The sequence below is a fragment of the Muscardinus avellanarius genome, assembly GCF_963383645.1.
Source record: "Muscardinus avellanarius genome assembly, chromosome: 17".
NCBI lineage: Eukaryota > Metazoa > Chordata > Mammalia > Rodentia > Gliridae > Muscardinus > Muscardinus avellanarius.
Genome location: NC_137803.1, coordinates 58055860 through 58075177, shown reverse-complemented (window position 1 = coordinate 58075177; position 19318 = coordinate 58055860).

The window sequence follows — 19318 nt, the reverse complement described above, 5'->3', positions numbered from 1 at the left end:
ACATCAAATGTCTGAGGCCCGCTTAGCATTTATTTATGATCAAAAACATAATGGCAAACGTGTATCGTGTAGTTAGATGTATGCCAGATACTGTTTTAAGCACTATTCCAGAGTTACCTTGCTACAGCTCTTCCTGAGAATTCTGTACATCTACAGGGATAAATTGACAAGTATATTAGCACAATAATATATTTCAAGATATTTTCCCATAATCAATGATAAAGGAAATTCACAGGAAAACATAAACTTCCTGATACAGATAGTTTGACCAACACACTAAAGTGCTTAATTTAGAGTCACATGTAGACATCTTCATTCAAAGGTTAGAAAAAAACCAGTTCTTCTCAAATACACGTATAGTTATATGCCAAGCCATAACTCAGGTCTAAAAAATACTCTTCACAGATGAGGAAGTGATTAGGCTCAGAGAAGCTAAATAACCTTTACCATCTCTTGCACTACCTTTCATACAGTGTAAAATGAAACCAGTTTTAATGAGATAATTCAAAATATATATATTAGGAGGAGAGCAGAGATTAAACTCAGTCAAATATATTGTATGTTGAAGTAATGATGTTGCCAATTTGAGATCAACCAGTTAGAGTAATATGTCACCTATGAATCCAGACTTGGAAGTAAACAGCCCAAACCATAAATTAAAATACGTTAGCTGGCGTGATGGCTCATGCTCGTAATCCCAGTACTTGGGAGGCTAAGACAGGAGCATGGCAGGTTCGAGGACAGCCTCAACAGTTACCTAGACTCCCATCAACCTAACCAGACCCTGTTCAAAATAAAGAATAAAAAAAAAATAGGGCTGGAAGTGTAGGTTGGAGGTAGAATGCCACTGGGTTCAATCCCCAGTACAAAAAAAAAAATTAAATTAAAAACATCTTTAAACAACTGCTAAAGTTGGAACAGAAAACATGAGAATGACCTGCAATCATCTATCACTTAACAACAGGGCCGGGGTCTGAGAAATGGCCATCATATGACATCCCCAAATGTACGTGCATTAATTTAAGATAGCCAGACCATCCTCTGGTGATACAGTCTTAGATCGCTATCACATATGGTCTGTTACTGACTGCGGTATTGTCTGTGCACAGGACTGTGGTTTGAATTCCTTTAAATGAATCACCCTTAATAGATCAGGTCTGGATTGGTGATCACATTTAGGGCCTGTGGATTAAATACAGGGACGTCCACTGCGGTTTTGCAGTCATATAAAACTCATTTTGAACTCACAACTACCCCTCCCGCCGTTCCTCGCTCTTCTGCAGCCCATGTCTGAGTGTATGACATGGCTCTCCACCCACCCAACTGCTCAGGTTAGAAACCGAGGGGGAGTCAGCTCTGAAATCTCCTTCACCCCGCCCCGCCTCTGGTAAATTTGAATTAATTTCTTGAATTAAGTACCATATTAACCATCTAATATTCCAGTGCCCTCTGAGATGTGTGGCTGCAGTTAGAGTTTGGAAATCAGACATAAACTCCACTGCTGTTTTCTAATGTGTTTTTGTTTCTGGACACACTATTCCATTCCTGGGTAAGGTTTGCTTTCGGTTTTACTTTTGCAGTTTATTGGTAGTGATGTGGTCAAGCCTTAATCTATCCATGGAAGATATGATACAGAGGACCTGGAATACGTTTCTGCTCCATGAGAGTATTACATGCATTGCTAAATAGTACATTGCCTTAGGCCCGGCACTCTTAGCAGTATTGCTCCTCTTAATTATGTCTTGGGGGGGGGGATCCCATTTCTTGGTAAGGTTATCTTTTCTAATCAAAAACTTTCTGGTTCTTAAGGAACTCAACTACTTCAAGTTCCAACTTATAGAGAGGCTTAATTGGACATGGATTTAATCTCCTTTGGGGATCAAGTAGAATTATGGTTTAATGGCAGTCAAGTCAATTCAGTGGAAACTCTAAATGTTACTTCTAAGAAAATATTTCATGATAACATAAGATGTTTCACTCATGTGGGGGGGGGGTTGCTAGGAATTGAACCCAGCGGCATGGCATTCTCCCTCCAACCTACTCCCCCAGCCCTATTTTTTAGTTATTATTGTGAAACAGAGTCTCACTAAGTTGCAAAGGGCCTCACTAAGTAGCTGAGGCTGTCCTCAAACCACAATCCTCCTGTCTCAGCCTTCCAAGTATTGGGATTACAAGCGTGCGCCACAATGCCTGCCTTGTTTCACACATTTTGAACCTTTTGTATTTAAGAAACATTACTGGCAGATAATACATGAATTGTTATTACAAGCTCGAATAATAGCTCTCTTCCTTGACTTTTAAATTACTGCTTTTTTCTGATATCATTATTATCATTAATTTTCACTTGAACCTGTTTGAGATATGGAAAACTTTGCACAGGCAGGATATGGGGGTAGGTGCCTTGGACAGGTAAACTGAAGGGAGTCTAAGTTCTGATAGGATTTTAGGAGGAAGGGGGAGCTCATCCCAACCTCCCACCCCAGGGAGACAGTTCACAGGAAAGGAGATATCTGGCGTGAACCCCTTATCTCATCTTGGTGACAGCAGCGGGGAAGGAAGAGTGGGAAGGATGTAGCTGGGTCTGCGGCCCAGGGATGTGTTTGACACAAAGAAGAAAGTGTCAGGATTCCAACCACCAGGACATTAATTAGCATGGCCATGCCATAATTTAAACGTAGAAACTTCTTTCACACAAGGGATCTATCTCATATAAGTTTGTATAATTATAAACTGTGAACTCGCAAATCTGGTCGTCCCATCTCACCTACCTGACTTCTCCAATTTTGTTTTCTTGTGGTGCATGGGATTAAACCCAGGGCCATTCTCACCTCTGAACTTCCTCCAGCCCTTTAGCCCATAGGGTCTTGCTGTGTTGTGAGAGTCTCGCTAAATTGCTGAAACTGGACTTGAACCTGAGATCTTCCTGTCCCAGCCTCCCAAGTACTGGGAACACAAGCACGCGCCACCATACCTGGATCTAGTTATTTTAAATAATATACACCATTATCTCAATGTCCAAATCTTGGGGACACCTCTGACTCATCCCTCTCGTCGTTTCCAGCTGCTTAGCCAACCCCTCAGTAAGTCCTGGTTTTTTTTCCTGGTTCCTAGACCTGGTAAATGCTTGAGAGATGTGTCCTGAGTATGTTAATTCATTGGGTCTGTTTAGGCCTTTTATTTTATCCAAAAGCTTTAAGACTCCTGGATAGCAGGAAGGCTGCTTTCCATGCTGCCGCTGCCCCATCTAACCTACCCGCATGGACTGCACCGAGCAGGTGAATGCCCGGGATCCACCCCTCCACGCAGGCTTTCATTTTACCTTGCTTTTCCTCTTCCCATTTTGAAGGCAGGGTGCTTGCAAGTAGGATTTTAAGTGATTTCCAGCTTTTGTGCTGTCAGTATACACCAGGTTTTGATGGAGGACCATTTCAGACTTAGAAACGTGTGTTGTTCCCACGCTCTGTAGCTGGTATACCCCTGGGGGAGTGAAGGGTGTAGAAATAACGTTCTCAGCTTCGGTTACAATTTGATTATATAACAGGCACCATGCTCTACAAGTAATATCTCATTTGATTCTCATAAGAACCTGTGGTGTCAGTGTTATCTTCATTTTTATCTCTATTGTATTGATGAGTAAGCAAGGCACAGAATAATTGTGTACTTTTCTGCAAGGTCACACAGCTGGCACCTGGCTAAGCTGGGATCAAAGCCGGCACCGAGCTGGGAGCTTCTGCCCTCCACTCAGTCGGTGAGCACTTCTGTAACCTGCTGTAGGTCAGGCAAGCTCGTACCTCTAGAAGGTGTTCAGTGAATGGGTACTTAATGACTAGACTGTAAGTAGGGTGCTTAGGCAGGGTATTCACTGACTGATCTATACAAGTAGAATTATGGTTTAATGGCAGTCAAGTCAATTCAGTGGAAAAAACTGAATTGCCTAAAGCATCTATTTTTAGTTTTTGATTTTACATGTGGCACCAATTCATCCTCAATTAAAAGAAAGCAATTGCAAAGTGACGAGGAAATAGTCAATTATTGTTTGAGCTGCCAAGCCTCAGGAATTAGCATTCAAGAACTTGCAAAAATGTTAAGCCAGGAAAAAGAAGTCACAAAATACCATTTCAACAGCTTTTGAAATTCTGCCAGATATTAGTGATTGTATTATAATTTAAATTTTGAAGCCTCAGAATTTTCAAGTTGGATGTGAACTTCGGAATTAGCTGTGCCAACTAACTGCCTCTTGCCAGAAATGTTCATACAGCATTTCACAAATAAGATCCTTGACAAATGTTGCTCTAAGGTTTGCAGAGAGTAAAGAGGAGCAGTTATGAGGTCTCTTTCCACACTCTCACATGACTGTATTTATGGCTAGTGAAATATCGGTATATCTCAAATCAATCCAGCAGAATTTCACGCCATCCTTTCCTGGCTCTGTCTCTTGCCTACATGTTAGAAATATGCTTGATAGTTCAGAATTATTCTTTTAGGTATTGTCTTTTTTTTTAGGTTTGTAAAATAATCTTAATTTTTAAAAGTTAATATATGTACTCCAGGAAACAAAAACACAAGAAGCAAAAAACAAAGCCATCCGGGCACGAGCAGCTTAGTTGGCTGTGGCCTCCCACTCTGAGTACATACACAACATCCCATCAGTGTGACCAGCATCGTCCTAGTATGTATCGCACTTTTCCACACATCAATATTCAATTCAAATTCCCAAAGCTACAGAGTATTTTTGGTAACCAAGGATATAGTGCGCCAACTCAATCTGTTAGAAAAATTGTAATCCTGCTTTTTGGGGGACGAAAATTTTACTGAAGACAGAAATAGTGACAGGCCTTCGGAGAGGCATATTGGCAGAGTTATGATTAAAATACTGCATTCCCTTAATGCTTGATTTAAAACCAAGCATTAAGAGACAGAGAGAGCTGGGTGTGGCGGCGCACATTTGTAATCCCCGCGCTTAGGAGGCTGAGACGGGGCGATCAGGCAGGTTCGAAGCCAGCCTCAACTACTTAGTGAGGCCCTCTGCAACTTAGTGAGACCCTGTTTCCAAATAAAATATAAAATAGGTCTGGAAGTGTAGCCCAAAGGTAGAAGTCTCCTGGGTTCCATCCCCAGTGCCATAAAATAAGATTTAAAACAAGAATATACCAGCATGTTTCTAAGAGAGTTATCAGATTTCTACTACTAAAATATTAACTTGAGCCGGGTGTGGTGGCGCATGCTGGTAATCCCAGCATTTGGAGGCTGAGACCAGAGGTTCGCGGTTCGCGGACAGCCTCAGGTACTTAGTGAGGCCCTCCGCAACTCAGTGAGACCTGGTTTCAAAATAAAGAATAAAAAAAAGAATAGGGCAGGGGGTATAGCTCGTAGGTCAAATGCCTCTGGGTTCCATCTCCAGACCCGCAAAAAAAAAAAAAAAAAAATTAGCTTGAATGCATATTCCCAGTAAATTAAGGCATTACTATGGCACAGCACAGAAGATGCATACACACCAATGTCTCACATCACAATCAAAATGCAAATCTTTTGATAAAGATACTCACTGCCCCCTGGGTGCACTTCCTTCTGCCACTCTGCTTCTAGCCGATGAACAAGTCCGGATACACACTGCCCAGACGTGGCACAATTCCATGCCCAAGACGCACCTTTCTTAACAATTACAACAAAAAAATATCTGCAAGTTGACTAATCACTAGCTCTACTTACTCACTGTCATGTCGAGACACCGATGGAGCTAAGGTGTTAGGACATAAATGTGAACTTTGTGCACCATGAACAAGTACTAACCAAAAAGGCACACCGAAACCTGTGCTAAGAATCTTAGACACTGCACTTCTAAACATCTGAAAGACTAGATGTTTCAACTAAGGACTTAAGTTTGTCCACTATATACATAGTAGTGTTGGATAAATGCAACTCATGTCAACATGATTATACCTGAAAGTGTCTTCTAAGTAGGAGCATTCTAGCCTAGAGTTCATTTCTTCTAGTTCCTTCTCTCCTATATTAACATCTGATAATAGACACATGTGTCAATTAAGATGTGATGTTATAATTTTACTTCCAAGTCCTTTTCAGAAGACACTTTTCCTATGATTTTTTTTGGGGGGTGGTGTTACTGGGGTTCCTGGAAGCCCTTCTACCTCCAGGCTACACTCCCAGACCTATTTTATACTTTTTATTTGGAAACAGGGTCTCTTAAGCCAGCGCAACTGGCTTCGAACCTGCACAATCCTCCTGTCTCCTCCTCTCAAGCTAGGGATTACAAGCATGCGCCACCACGCCCGGCTTTCCTATGATTTTTAATCTAGTACTTGGGAGGCTGAGACAGGAAGATCACCAGTTCAAAACTAGCTTCAGCACCTGGGACCCTTTTACAAACCAAAAAATAAAAAGAGCTGGGAGAGTAGCTCGAAGGTGGAACACTCCTGAGTTTAATCCCTAGTATCAAATGAAAAATAAAAATGAAGACATTATCTGTTATTTTCAGATATCTTTATGACTTTGTTTTGGCAGAATTAGGCACAGATGCTCCTTCTTTGGCAATCCGTTGTTTGTGTGGTCTCTGCCTTTCGCCACCCTTCCCTCGATGAACGGGGCGTTTCATTTCTTTAAACTGTTTGCAAAAGGCCAGCTTCTTGCAATTCCCACTAAACCCTCTCTGGCCCTTTTCAAGCTTCCTATGTCCTCTTTAAGTCTTTGCTAAAATGTCACTTTTGCAGAAGTTTTCTTTGGGCTGTGATTTTCCCTCGGTTCCTTCCCCATGACAATCCTTTACAGCCATTTTAGTGCGGCGCTCTGGGCTGTGAATGTGTCTTGTGTGTGTGCGTGGGGTGGGGAGGCACCTGTACTCTCTGCCGGAAAGAAAACTTGACAAGGACAAGGACTGACCCTGCCTCATTCACCATTATCCTTCTAGTTTCAAATGCAGTAGGTGTTTAACAAACAAATATTAAATAAATATATGCCATAATGAGAAACATTGGCACTGGCATGAAGAAATATTTTTTCACTACTGGGGATGGAACCCAGGGATATTCTACCGCCGAGCTACATACCCAGCCCTATTTTTTATTCTTTATTTTGATACGGAGTCTCACTGAGTTGCAGAGGGCCTCACTAAGTAGCTGAGGCTGTCCTAGAGCCGCGATGCTCCTGTCTCAGCCTCCCGAATGCCAACTGTCGTTGTGTAGTGATTGTTTCAGGTGCCAAGCTCATCTGTGCCTTCTTCCCTTCTTCATGCAGCTCTGTGTACATGAGCGACGTGCCAGGGGGATGGAGGGAATTTATTTATTCAAAAAAAATTGGGAAGTAGCAGGTCGCCATCTGTCTCGGTAACTAAGGGCGTTTTTCCGAGTGCATGGACTGTCGAGAACAGCTTGAAAGACTGACAGGAAGGGAGAGTGTTGGACATTCTTGTCATGAAACATGTAATGTTCTTGCGGTGAGTTTGAATGAACTCTAATAGTTTAAGTTGAGAAGGTTTGGGTACGGGAGTGAAGTGCATAGATTAGTGTGATATTAAACTTTTCTACGGAGACATGATAGGCATTTACCTCTACAGCAAAGCTTTGAGCAGGGCCTAGAATGTCCGAGAATGATAACCATAGAATATTCTGTGATAGTAATAAATAGTTCAAGTTAGAACCGATCATGTCATATTATTGGCAAAAGTAATTATTTTCCCAGTGGTCAATTCACTTTGAAAGATTAGCCAAATGATGCTTATATTACTCTCCAGATCACTATTTGAGACAATTTTTGCCTAATGAATCACTGTCTAGTCATGGAAGGACTGCAGACTGAATCCCGTAGACCCAAAGCTCTGAAGTGAGTGTAAGCTGGCCTTGGGTGGGGTGCTCAGACGGAAATTGAATGGTCAGAGGGAATTTAAAACAGTTCACAACTTCCATCCACCCTTTGTCACCTTCCAGTGATCCCAAAGGCTCTGGCAAGGTAGCAGTGTATTTTATAGTCTTGGCGAAGGATGTGTCTATGGGCACGCGGTTTTGCCCGTGAGGATAATGGGCCAGTGTGCCTGCATGCTCCATTATTTCCCACCCTCTCCTTTTCACAATGGCAAAAAGGTGGAGAGCTGTCCAGTGAGGCCCCACACAAGCATTATAGAGCATATAAGAATGGTGCAGCCAGGTGTGGCGACACAGGTCAATAACCTTAGTACTTGGGAGGCTGAAACAGGAAGAGTGCCAGGTTCACAACCAGCCTCAGCAGCTTAGCTAGATTTTCACCAATCTAACAAGATCCTATTTCCAAACAAAAAAAAAAAAAAAAAAAACTAAAATGACTGGGGATATAGCTTGGAAGTAGAATGTTCCTGGGTTCAATCCCTAGTACCACAAAAAAAATGGATTATGTTACCTTACCGTGAGTGGTATTCCTTCTGACAGCTGCCTGCTTGCCCAGCCCAGACTGTATGTGTGTAGTTCTTTAATTTAGATTGGAATCGGAAGTTCCTTCTGAGTTCCTCTTAAGCATACAGAATCTTTAAAGGCTCTTCTTGTTTTAATCTCTAAATCTCAAGATGATCATTGTTTTCCCCGTGGAATACATCAAAGGGACATCTTTATTTTCTTGTGCCATATGACTGCATGCAAAGAGCCGTAATTTAGCTGTCACATGTCTCCAGTCCTTCTCTGTTGGGATCTTATTAATGAGGTTTGGAGAGCACAACTGTGCCTGAGCACATACTCTGTGAACGCCTCTCCCCCTCCTCCCATACCAAGACCCTAAAAAAGGAAGAAAGGCAGGCAGAAAAAAGAACTTCTCCTTATTCTAAGCTCTTTAATTGTTAGGAATTTATCCCAGTTTGCTCTGGAATACTGAGCATAAACTTTACGTAGAAAATTCGCAGGCATCTTGGAAAAACAATAAAGGGAAAATTAGTTTCCAGTGCTTCGCGGCACGTAACAATTAATTCTGGGCCTTTAGACGACTCTACCCTTCTGTGGTCCAAACTATCATTTTGGAAGTCAGGAGATCTGGCATATATTTCTGACTTCATCGTTGACTCTGAGCTTGGCTGTATGTTTTACCCTGGGTGTTGTGGCCTCGGAGGCTTTGTGACTTACCTTGGATCTTGCCAGAAGCTTGCTCTCTCTCCATGCTGGTATCACCTTTTAAGGACCCACTTATCCTGTGAAGACTCGGCCTTGGTTACACTTGCTCTGTCCGCCATGCCTTCCTGTGCACCGGGCTCTTCCTATCCATCCCTTTGAGTCATATAAGACTGTAAAGCAATTATAAACAGGAAGTTGCGTGTAAACGGTAAGCAGCATAAACACATGAGCAGTTTTAGAAGGTACACAGTTGCCTCTAGTGGCAGAATGCTCTCACTGAACTTTAAGGGATATTCTCAAGGGGAAGTATTATGTAGCTAATGAAGAAAAAGGTTCCATTAAAAACAAGGCATAAATCAAAATTCCTTTAAAAGAACTGTCTTACTGCAGACTATAGTATTCAATGATTTCTTTTGACACATGAGCCCGCTTTAGAGTCTGAAGTCATATAAAATGAGTTTTCTATATGTTTCTTTTCACAGTGACTAGAATAAGTTTAAGTTGATTAAGCCGGGAAATTACAGGTGCAAGTTTAATATAACATGTGCTATGCCTGGGATAGATAACTTTAAATTTTTCTTTAAGGCCTTATTTCTGATCTTAATTCACTATTACATTGGAAGGAACCTTAGCAATAAACTAATATTTTAATACCTGTTTTCTTAGTTTGTAACATATGTGAACCTCACAGTTCAGTTCAATTATGCTTCACCAACAACAGATTTTATTCTGAAAAATTATGACGAGTACACTAGTGAAGCAGTCCTAATTTCGCTTCTTGAAATCAGTTTGCCTTTTTTTCATTAATTAGTCAATGAAATAAATATTTTCAAATATATTCCTCTATTCTCCTTCCTCTGCATTTTCTTCTTTTTTGGGGGGGGGCAGTACTGGGGATTGAACCCAGGGGCATTCTACCTCTAAGCTGTACCTCTAGCCCTATTTTTTATTATTTATTTTGGAACAGGGTCTCACTAAGTTGTTGGGGGCTACCCTAAGTAGCGGAGTCTAGCCGCAACCCTGTGATCCTCCATTCTCATCCTCCCAAGTACTGGGACCTTCCTCTGCACTTTAAGCCTTCTTCCCCCCCTGCTTTTCTTCTTTCTTTTCTCTCATCTCTTCCCTGTTATACTTCCATGCCCCTTCAAAACTTTTATATTCAAGCTTGACTAATAGTTGCGAGGATAGCAGTATTTGCATCAGCGAGCTTTCTGTCACTATAACAAATACCTGAGAAAATAAACTTGTAAAGAGAAAAGGCTTGTCCGGGCTCACAGCTTTGAGGTTTCAGTCCATGGTTGGTTGGTCTTAATGCTTTTGGAAATACCTGAAGTAATAAATCAGGGTTGAAAGCTTACAATGAGTAGAATCATTCCCCTCATGGCTGGAAAGCAAGAGAGGAGGAAGAAGAAGGGGCTGGGGTCCCACCATCCCTTGGGGACCATGCTGCCAAAGACCTGAGAACTGCCGACTAAGACCCAACTCTCCTTCCTTCCTTCCTTCCTTCCTCCCTTCCTTCTTTTTTGCTCTCTCGCTCTCTTTTTCTTTCCCTTTTTTGAAACTCTGGAGGCTAAATCAGCACATCACACATGCCAGGTAAGAGCTCCATCCCCAGACCCTTAAGCTTCTGTCACCTCCTGATAGCATCGCGGGCCTCAGGAGGCTCGTGTTTAACACAGTAGCCTTCCAGAATGTTCCAGATCCAAGCTAGCAATAGTTATGTTGGGAAACACAGATTTAATAAGAATTTTCCCCTTTGGGAAAAAAAGCTTCATTCTTTTGAAATTGTATTATTGGCTAGTAACCTATTTTTTCAGCTGTACAAAACCACATGTGCATTGCGAAGATTGTGTCGGCGTATGGATGGCAGTTGAGTAATCTTGAGGGTGTACACTGGCTTTGCTGATGATCAGAATCTCCCCCTGGCACGTAGAGTCCACTCAGGTGGCTCCTCTGAGTTCTTCTAAAGTGATAGAACTCTTCTTGGAAATTTAGACTGACACTTCAATATTCTGGGTGAAATGTCTAGGAATGCAATCATAGGATTATGCAGATCTGCTTCTTTAAGTGCAAGTCTGTGTGCAATGTAAAACACTAGAGAAGTCCAGTACACGTGGTGTCAGCTTTAATGGTACGGTTCTCCTGGGGATGGGGATGGGCAGTTCCGGACCCCTCCTCCCATGCGAGGTTAGAAGGGGAGGGCCCTTCTTTTAAGATATGCATCTCTGGGGGTGGGGTTTACTCGTGGGATCACGAGATTCTCCGAGGTTCTCTCGGGAGGCAGACTCTGCCTCCAGTGTCTGCCCAGTGCCCGCGCAGAGGTCACGTGGGTGAGGAGGTCACGTGAGTGAGGGACCCCTGACTTATCAAAACTGACAGGCTTCTGCTACAGATGTAGGGAAGACTAAGTGAAGGAAATTCATTTTCTAGAGGCACTGAGTGCTACCCGTTGCTCCTTCTTGGGGGACATGCGTTCTCCTTTCCCTTGAGGGAGAGGTTGTTTTAATCTGCGACAACTATCTCAAGAGGTTTTTATCCCTTTTACAGGTTGCCTTTGAAAAAATTTTTTGATAGGTCTATATCTGGGTTTCTGTGATTTAAAAATAAGAATCTTTCAGGCCCATATGTAACTGCTGTTGGAGTGATGGGCTTGCCGCTCTGAGGCTGCACAGTAGACTTATGGGGAAGCGGGGGATAGGACACGTTCCTAATTTTTAGCCGCTATAATATCCTAAACAGATCCCTTAAGATGAAAGACATCCTCAATTTTTCAGACTCATAAATATACATATAATATATAGAGATATCTATAAATATCAATATATTTACCCTCTTAAGTGTATATAAAGTGTACTTTATTTGAAAATGTGTATATCCAAAGAAAGCGAGTATGTAAATGTTTAGAAATATGACGTGCGTGTAAACTTTGCGTTTCTGCATGGTACCTAAGAGGTTAACCTCGGGCTGGATCATAAGCAAGCTCTGTGCTATACTGAGAGACATAATCATAGAAGTTATCCCTTTGTAATTGTGAGTAAATGAGTTTGTGCACTATTGCAATCTCTGCACTTTAAGAACACTACAAAGCCATCGCAGAGACGGAATGTTTAATCGTGGTAGAGAGCTCTGCCACATCTGTCTCTGCAGCGGCTGTTATTTATTTTGTAATGCAGTCTCCCTCTCTCACTCACGAGAGGAGTCAATTACACAAAGCTACAGCTGCGTCCCTGCCCTGTGCGGGTCGTGTTCGCCAGGTGCTTTGGATTGCAAGCTTCTGTCCATGAGCCCGAGACCAGCTGTGCTGGGACTGATCCCTGCCATACAGGAGACAGTGGGGGAGCCTGAACTAGGTCAGAAAACTGCCGCTCTCATCAAGCCGCACCCCTCAAGCTGGTGCCCTTAATTCTTTGTGTGTCTCCGTGGTCCCCTGGTCTTGTGGCTGCAGGCACTGTGGTTCAGTAGAGGTATGTAGCATCCAACCAGCATCCTGTGAGTTTGGGATGAGTTCTTCGCCCCAGACTAAGATATAAAAGGCAAAACATCTCTGGCCAAAAAGGGAGTCAGCATCTCACTGTTCTGCCCTATGCATTCTAGCTTCTTCAGTGCTCTTTGGTTTTTGCCTGTGATTAGAATTCCTGCCCTGGATCCTAATCCATGCTTTTCTTGAATTGATTGATTGGTTGATGATTGATTGATTGGGGAGTCTTTCTGAGGTGGCCACATTTCCCTGGTCTACTTGTGATTCACATAGAACTTCCTCTTGAACCTGCACTATCCTAGTCTTAGCAGAGGTACAGCTAGACGCTGGGTCTGGGTCTCTGGCTAATATTGGTTGGGTCTCTGTGATCCATAGCACAGATAGAGGTTAGCCTATTGTCCCTGAGAGCTGGGATGCACCTTCCTTAATCTAGTGAAGTGCTCTACGTCTCTTGTGACAGGTCAAGCATCCATTCTCCAGGATGCCTTCCCTCGTCTCCTCCATGCCTCCTACCCCACATGGCTATACTGAGCTAGGTCCCTTCCACGGAGCTCTCAGAATGGATGTATCGCAAACATGTGCACTTGGGCACATGGTCACTATCCACTTAACATATCTGCTCCCTCCTTCCCCTGGTCTGTGGGCCTCCCAGGGGCTAGCATCCTGCCTGGTACTAGTATGCATGTTTCTAATGTTCCGTGAGTGAATAAGTGAATTCTGCTATTTGTTCATGACCCTTTGAATTACTTCTCTATGCCGAGCCTCAGGCTCCCGCCAACTCGATCACTCGCCTTTGCTGGCTGTTTCCCTGTTTGTCGATGACATGTGACCACCGACCCTGCCTGCTTGCCTCACGTCTTGCTTTACCTTTGAACTCTGGCTCCTGGTCTCCAGGAAGGTCCATGAAAGTTTCCACTGCTGACAACAGTGGCTAAAATCCTGTAGCCTTCCTCCGATTCCAGCTAGGAAGTAATCCACAGGAAGATGACATTATTCTTTCAACTCTGAACCCTTGAGAGAAAATGCCAGGCATGACGACCGTCCTCCATAAAAAGAAATGCTATTTAGAAAAATAAAAAGTATTGAGTGAATCACCTTTAACAGCTTTAACAGTAATTAATGAGATAGCAAACTATGTTATCATAAAGCATATCTGGAAATGCAAGGCCATTATTTCAGAATGAGCAGGTGGGGTCAGGAGAGACCTGCGCTCTGCCTGGGGTCAAAAGCTGTGCTGTACCTTGTGAGCCAGAGGCGCTAACCTGCCATTACATTCCTAGTGTCGGGGTCCCAGATGCTGAGACCTTTTTTTTCTCAGCCACGCCAAAATTTATATCTGACACTATTTAGAGTTGGTGAGAGATGTGATCGCTTTTAGAGACAGGAGAATTATTCAAACATTTTTTTCCAGTAAGATGAAGTTGTCATAGAATTCGTTTAAGAGGCAAAGTCAGCCCACATATTCTCATCAGAAATCCATTTGGTGAGCAGTATTCCACGCTGCCCAAAATCTCTGTGGGAAGGCAAACCCAAATTAAGACACGGGGACATGAGCAGGTGAGCTTCACTTCCCTGCACAGAGCAGGAGCTGGCAAGTGTCTGTCGTAGTTTCTAGAGCTCATAGGTCATATTTTTCTGATCGGCACCTCCAGTTACTTCCCTGGAGATTAAAATGGACCCCATTTCTTTTTTTTAATTTTTTATTGGTGCACTGTATTCATACATCATAGTGGGATACAAACTTTTGTAGACACACATGCACACATCGCCCAGTCAGCCCTCACCCAATCCCCACCCCATTCCCTCCCCATCCCTCCTTCCCATGCTTGGCTTAGTGGTTGACATCTAGTATTATAGCAATTTATCCAAAATTAACAATGATAATCTTACAGAACAGTTTCATTTGTCTGATACCAAGCTTTTGATAACTTAAAAATAACATTTCAATATTTCTTTTTGCTTTCTTTCTTACCAGAGAATATTTTTTTTCTTTTCTTTTTTTTTGGTGAAACTATCATATATTTATATATTTATTTTTCAGAAAAAAAAATATATCCTAATATAGAATATGTAATCTAGATACCCAAAACGATCTCGAAAAAGAACAAAGCTAGAAGATATATATTTTCTGATTTCAAACCATATAAAGCTACAATAATTGAAACAGTGTAGTACTATTCTAAAGGCAGATATATAAACCATTGGAGTTAAATAAAAGCCTAGAGCTAAATTCTTCCCTATATTGTCAAGTTATTTTTCACAAGGTTTCCACGAACATTTGGTGGGGGAAATAATAATCTTTTAACTAAATATTGTTGAAAAATAATAATTACATGAAAAAGAATAAAATTGGACCCTTACCTAACACCATATACAAATATTAACCCAAAATAGATAAAAGACCTAAATATAAATCTTAAGACTATAAACTTTTAGAAGAAAATCTGGGTCATAAAACCTCACAACATTGAAATTGGCAGTGATTTCTTGGATATGATTTCAATGGCACAGGCAACAGAAGAGTATACAAACTCCCTAAAAAATAAAAAGAAAATATTGTATATCCAAAGACAATGTAAACAGAGTTAAAAGTTACTGATTTAATGGGATAAAATATTTCTAAATGCTATATCTGAAGGTATATTAATATTCCAACTAGAATTCCTAAAAATTAACAACAATAAAAGCAAACAATACAATTTAGAGATAGGTAAAAGACTAACATAAGTAATGAATCTCCACAGATAACTAATCTTAGTTGTCTGTTGGATGGAAAATCTTGTTTCTCTGGTTCTGATGTGTGTTACCTATTTCTTTTTTGTAGTTAATCTCTTTGAGTATTTTCTCTAGTGCTGGTTTTGAAGACATAAATTCCTTCAGTTTCTGTTTGTCATGGAAGCTTCTTATTTCTCCATCTAATTTGATAGAAAGTTTTGCTGGGTAGGAAATTTTTGGCTTGAAGTTGTTTTCTTTCAAAATTGGGAATATGTTACTCCAAGCCCTCTGGCTTTCATAACTTGGTTTGGGAAGTCTGGAGTGATTCTAATCGGTTTGCCTCTGAATGTCACTTGGACCTTTGTTTTTGTTGCCTTTAAGATTCTCTGCTTGGCTTCCACATTGGTCATTTTGACAATTATGTGGCGTGGGGATCCTCTTCTCCGATCCTGTCTAAAGGGAGTTCTATAAGTTTCCTGGACCTGTGTATCAACCTCTTGCTCTATGTTTGGAAAATTTTCTGCTATTACTTCCTTGAAAAGATTGTTGATCCCTTTGGTTTCACCTTCTTTTCCCTCCTCTATTCCAATTATTCTTAGGTTAGCTCTCTTAAAATGAGCCCATATTTCTTCAATGTCAGATTCCTGCTGTCGGATAATTTTTTCTAGATTAGAAACCATGTGTTCATTTTTGGATTGCTCATCTTCTAAGAGCGAGATTCTATTCTCCATGTGGTCTAATCGGTTGTTTGTACTTTGAATTGAGGCCTTTACTTCATTAATTGCATCCTTTATCTCTCTTTGGCTCTCTCTGAATTCTTTTCGAAACACCTCTATTGTTTCTACAGTTATTTTCTTGATTTGATCTTCTAGAAATCTCTGAATTTCTGTTTTATCAGGTTCTGATGTTGTAGGGTTGTGGGCATTCATTGCTCCATTGTTATTCCTCTTTCCCATGATTTCAGAAGTTTGTGCCTTCTCTGGGTTCTTCACTTGGGTCACTATGACTTCACTTAAGGTGCTCTGGATCTCGAGTCTGTGGTATCTCAGACCCCACTACTCCTTTACTGGGTTGTATCACAGAGTTTCAGACCCAGGGAGTCGATAGAGGCTGCTTTAGACTATGGGGGGTGCCAGGTTGGGCGTTCTCCTATGGTGTGATATCTCTGCCACCGCCACTCCCCCACTGGGTCAACTCCCTGGGAGTGCAGTACTGGGATTTCTCCTCTGCGGCCCGCAATTTGACTCACTGTTTTGAGTATGCAGTTCGAGCTGTAGTGGACTCGGTGAATTTGCTGCTGCTGCCGCGGGTGGCAATATGGCGCCACTGCCACACCCTCGGCCGTGAGGCTGGCGTATTTCTTCTCTGGTTTTGAGCTCCGCTCTGAGTTCCTGCAGCGTGTGCTGAGCTCAGCCACTGGGAGCTTTAGATGCTCCCTGCACCGAAAAATCCTGCCCGGCTGTTCCGCAGCGGCTCACCTCGGCTCGCTGTAGCCGTCCGGTGAATTTGCCACTGCCACCAGCAGTAAGGTGCTGCTGCCACATCCTCGGGCATGAGGCTGGTGTATCTCCTCTGTGGCTCTGAGCTTTGTTCTGAATCCCCTTCCTCTCTGGAGCCTGGTGATTTTTTTGTTTCTCTGGTGATGGTCTTTTCTGGCTATGAAAGGTGCTGATTTTGTGGTAATGGAGATTAGTCGTTAGCGGGGCTCTTAAGCCCCACTTTTCTCGGTCGCCATCTTCCCAGAAGTCAATGGACCCCATTTCTAACTGCTCGACCCAGTTGGGTGCTCAGGGTCATTTGATGGTGAGTATTATGAGAGATGGCACTTTGGGAAGTTATTTCTGCCACAGCATTGTCTCTGCCCACATTCTGAGTATATGCCGATAAATACGATGTGTTAGCTCCTTCCTTTGTTCTTCTCTCCTTGTCTCTTGTGCCCCTAGAACAAACATTTCTTGGGGGTCTACCATGAACCTCACGTACCTATGGGAAAAATAACTTCTTCTGCCTTCATTTTCCTTAGTGAAATGCATCCTTCTTGCTCCTTCCCTGCACCTGGGATGCAGGAAGAGAAGCATCCCAGAATCTAGTCCCTCCCCAGTCACCAAGGCCACCCTTTGCACCAGCCACCTACACAGGTGGGCACTTCTCACCTATCATGTTGTCAGTCAGTGCCAAGAAGACACAAGAGATGGATGAATAGTAAGTTTTCAACATCTATATCTATTTATCTTACCTTGAATGCAAGGAAGGAGGAAGGAAGGAAGGAAGAAGAGGGAGGGAGAGGAGGGAGAAGCTAGGCAGGCATTAGGAAGGATGTGTTGGCATAGCTGACTACTTTGGATTCAGAAGAAAAAGAACCTTAGAAACAGTGGGCAGTGCCCTAGACCAGAGTCAATCACTAAGCCAAACATGAGAAGGAGGGAATGGAGAGGGAATTGGAGAAGGGCTAAATGGGTGATGTGTGCATGTATGCCTCCACCATCTTGTACTCCATGAAGATGTATGACCACAACGCACCAATATAAAAAAAGAAAAGAAAAGAAACAGTGGGCAGTGACTCTGCCATTTTCTGCTTTTCTCTCTTGTCAAGAGAAACCTTTAGGGCTCCCTCGCTGCTCTGAGCACTGATCTCATGCTTTCCTGCCCGTCATTACTCTACTGACATTGCAGATTTTATGATTAGCAGTATGTCTCAGTGACTCACATCAAGATTAAAGCGTGGACAATGGTCATGAAAAGCTCAGCGTGATGTGAGAGTCGCCTTTTCACACCGGCTTTCTGTCCCACATGCCGGGGATCAGGGCTGAATTGCGCTGTCTGTTTCCTTACGAGGAGCCCTTCACTTCAGTCCCCACCATCAGTGCTTTCTCCGATGACCTGCAGGGACTTAATTGGGCACTGTGATATATTTAGTAGCAACTTTCTGCTCTTTTTAACGATGTCTGAACAAGTAGGAGCTTAATTTTCTGGGCGTTTTTTAAACAAGGGACAGTTCTTAAAGGTCTCTTAGTAAATGGCATTAGAATTCATCTTCATTACTTTTCAGTCATGATAAATATTCATTTTCAAAACAGTGATTGCATTGAAGAGATTTTCCGGTTAATCGATGAACTGTAATTCAGCACCCTCCCTCTTAAGAACGCAGCTGGCCCCCTCTCCTGTTAAAAGGTTGGGTGTTTTTGCTCTTTTCTTTCTCAATGGATTTTTTTTAATCTCCCAAAATACTTAAAATTCAATCATTGCCTCAAACAAAGAATAGGTGCGTATGTTAAGTAATTTTACCCCTGAGAATATTTTTATATCCAGGTGATGTCTCATTTCATGGGAAATCTTATCAAAAGCACAAGTTTCATCACATTGTTACTGAGTTAAAATAGGCAAATGGAAAATTTCCAGATTAGTAATGAGCCAGATCTTTGCGGGTAGATACGGTACTTCTCTAGACAGGAAATAAAATTTTCAGAGTGCTTTCTCTTTCATTTTTCCCCTCTCTTTCTGTGTGCGTGTGTGTTGCTGGGGATGGAACCCAGGACCTCACACATGCCACTCTACTGAGCTGAATCCCCAGCCCTAGGAATTATCTTCTCTTTATTCCTCTCTCCCTCTCTCCTCCCTTTTCCTTATATCTGTCTGTCTGTCTGTCTGTCTGTCTGTCTGTCTCACTCTCTCTCTCCTACTGGGGATTGAACACAAATGTGTTTTACCTCTGAGCTATGCCCTGTCCTCAGTCCAATTTTATTTTTTATTCTGAAACAAGGTCTTGCTAAGCTGCTGAGGCTGACCTCAACGCCACCATCCTCCCGTCTCAGGTACTGGGATTATAGGCATGGGCCACCATGCCTGGTTGGGAGTGCTTTTTCTAATAAAAATAGTGAGAACTGGGAGTCGAGATCCTGGCTCACTCAGGATCACCAGTGTAATTGGCACTGAATTTCCATATTGCTAAGAACATTCCAGACACTTTCTAATAAGGACAGATGCTACTGTCGTTTCAATAGCATTGTGAAACAATGAAGAACCATTCAGACGCAGACCTCCGCCA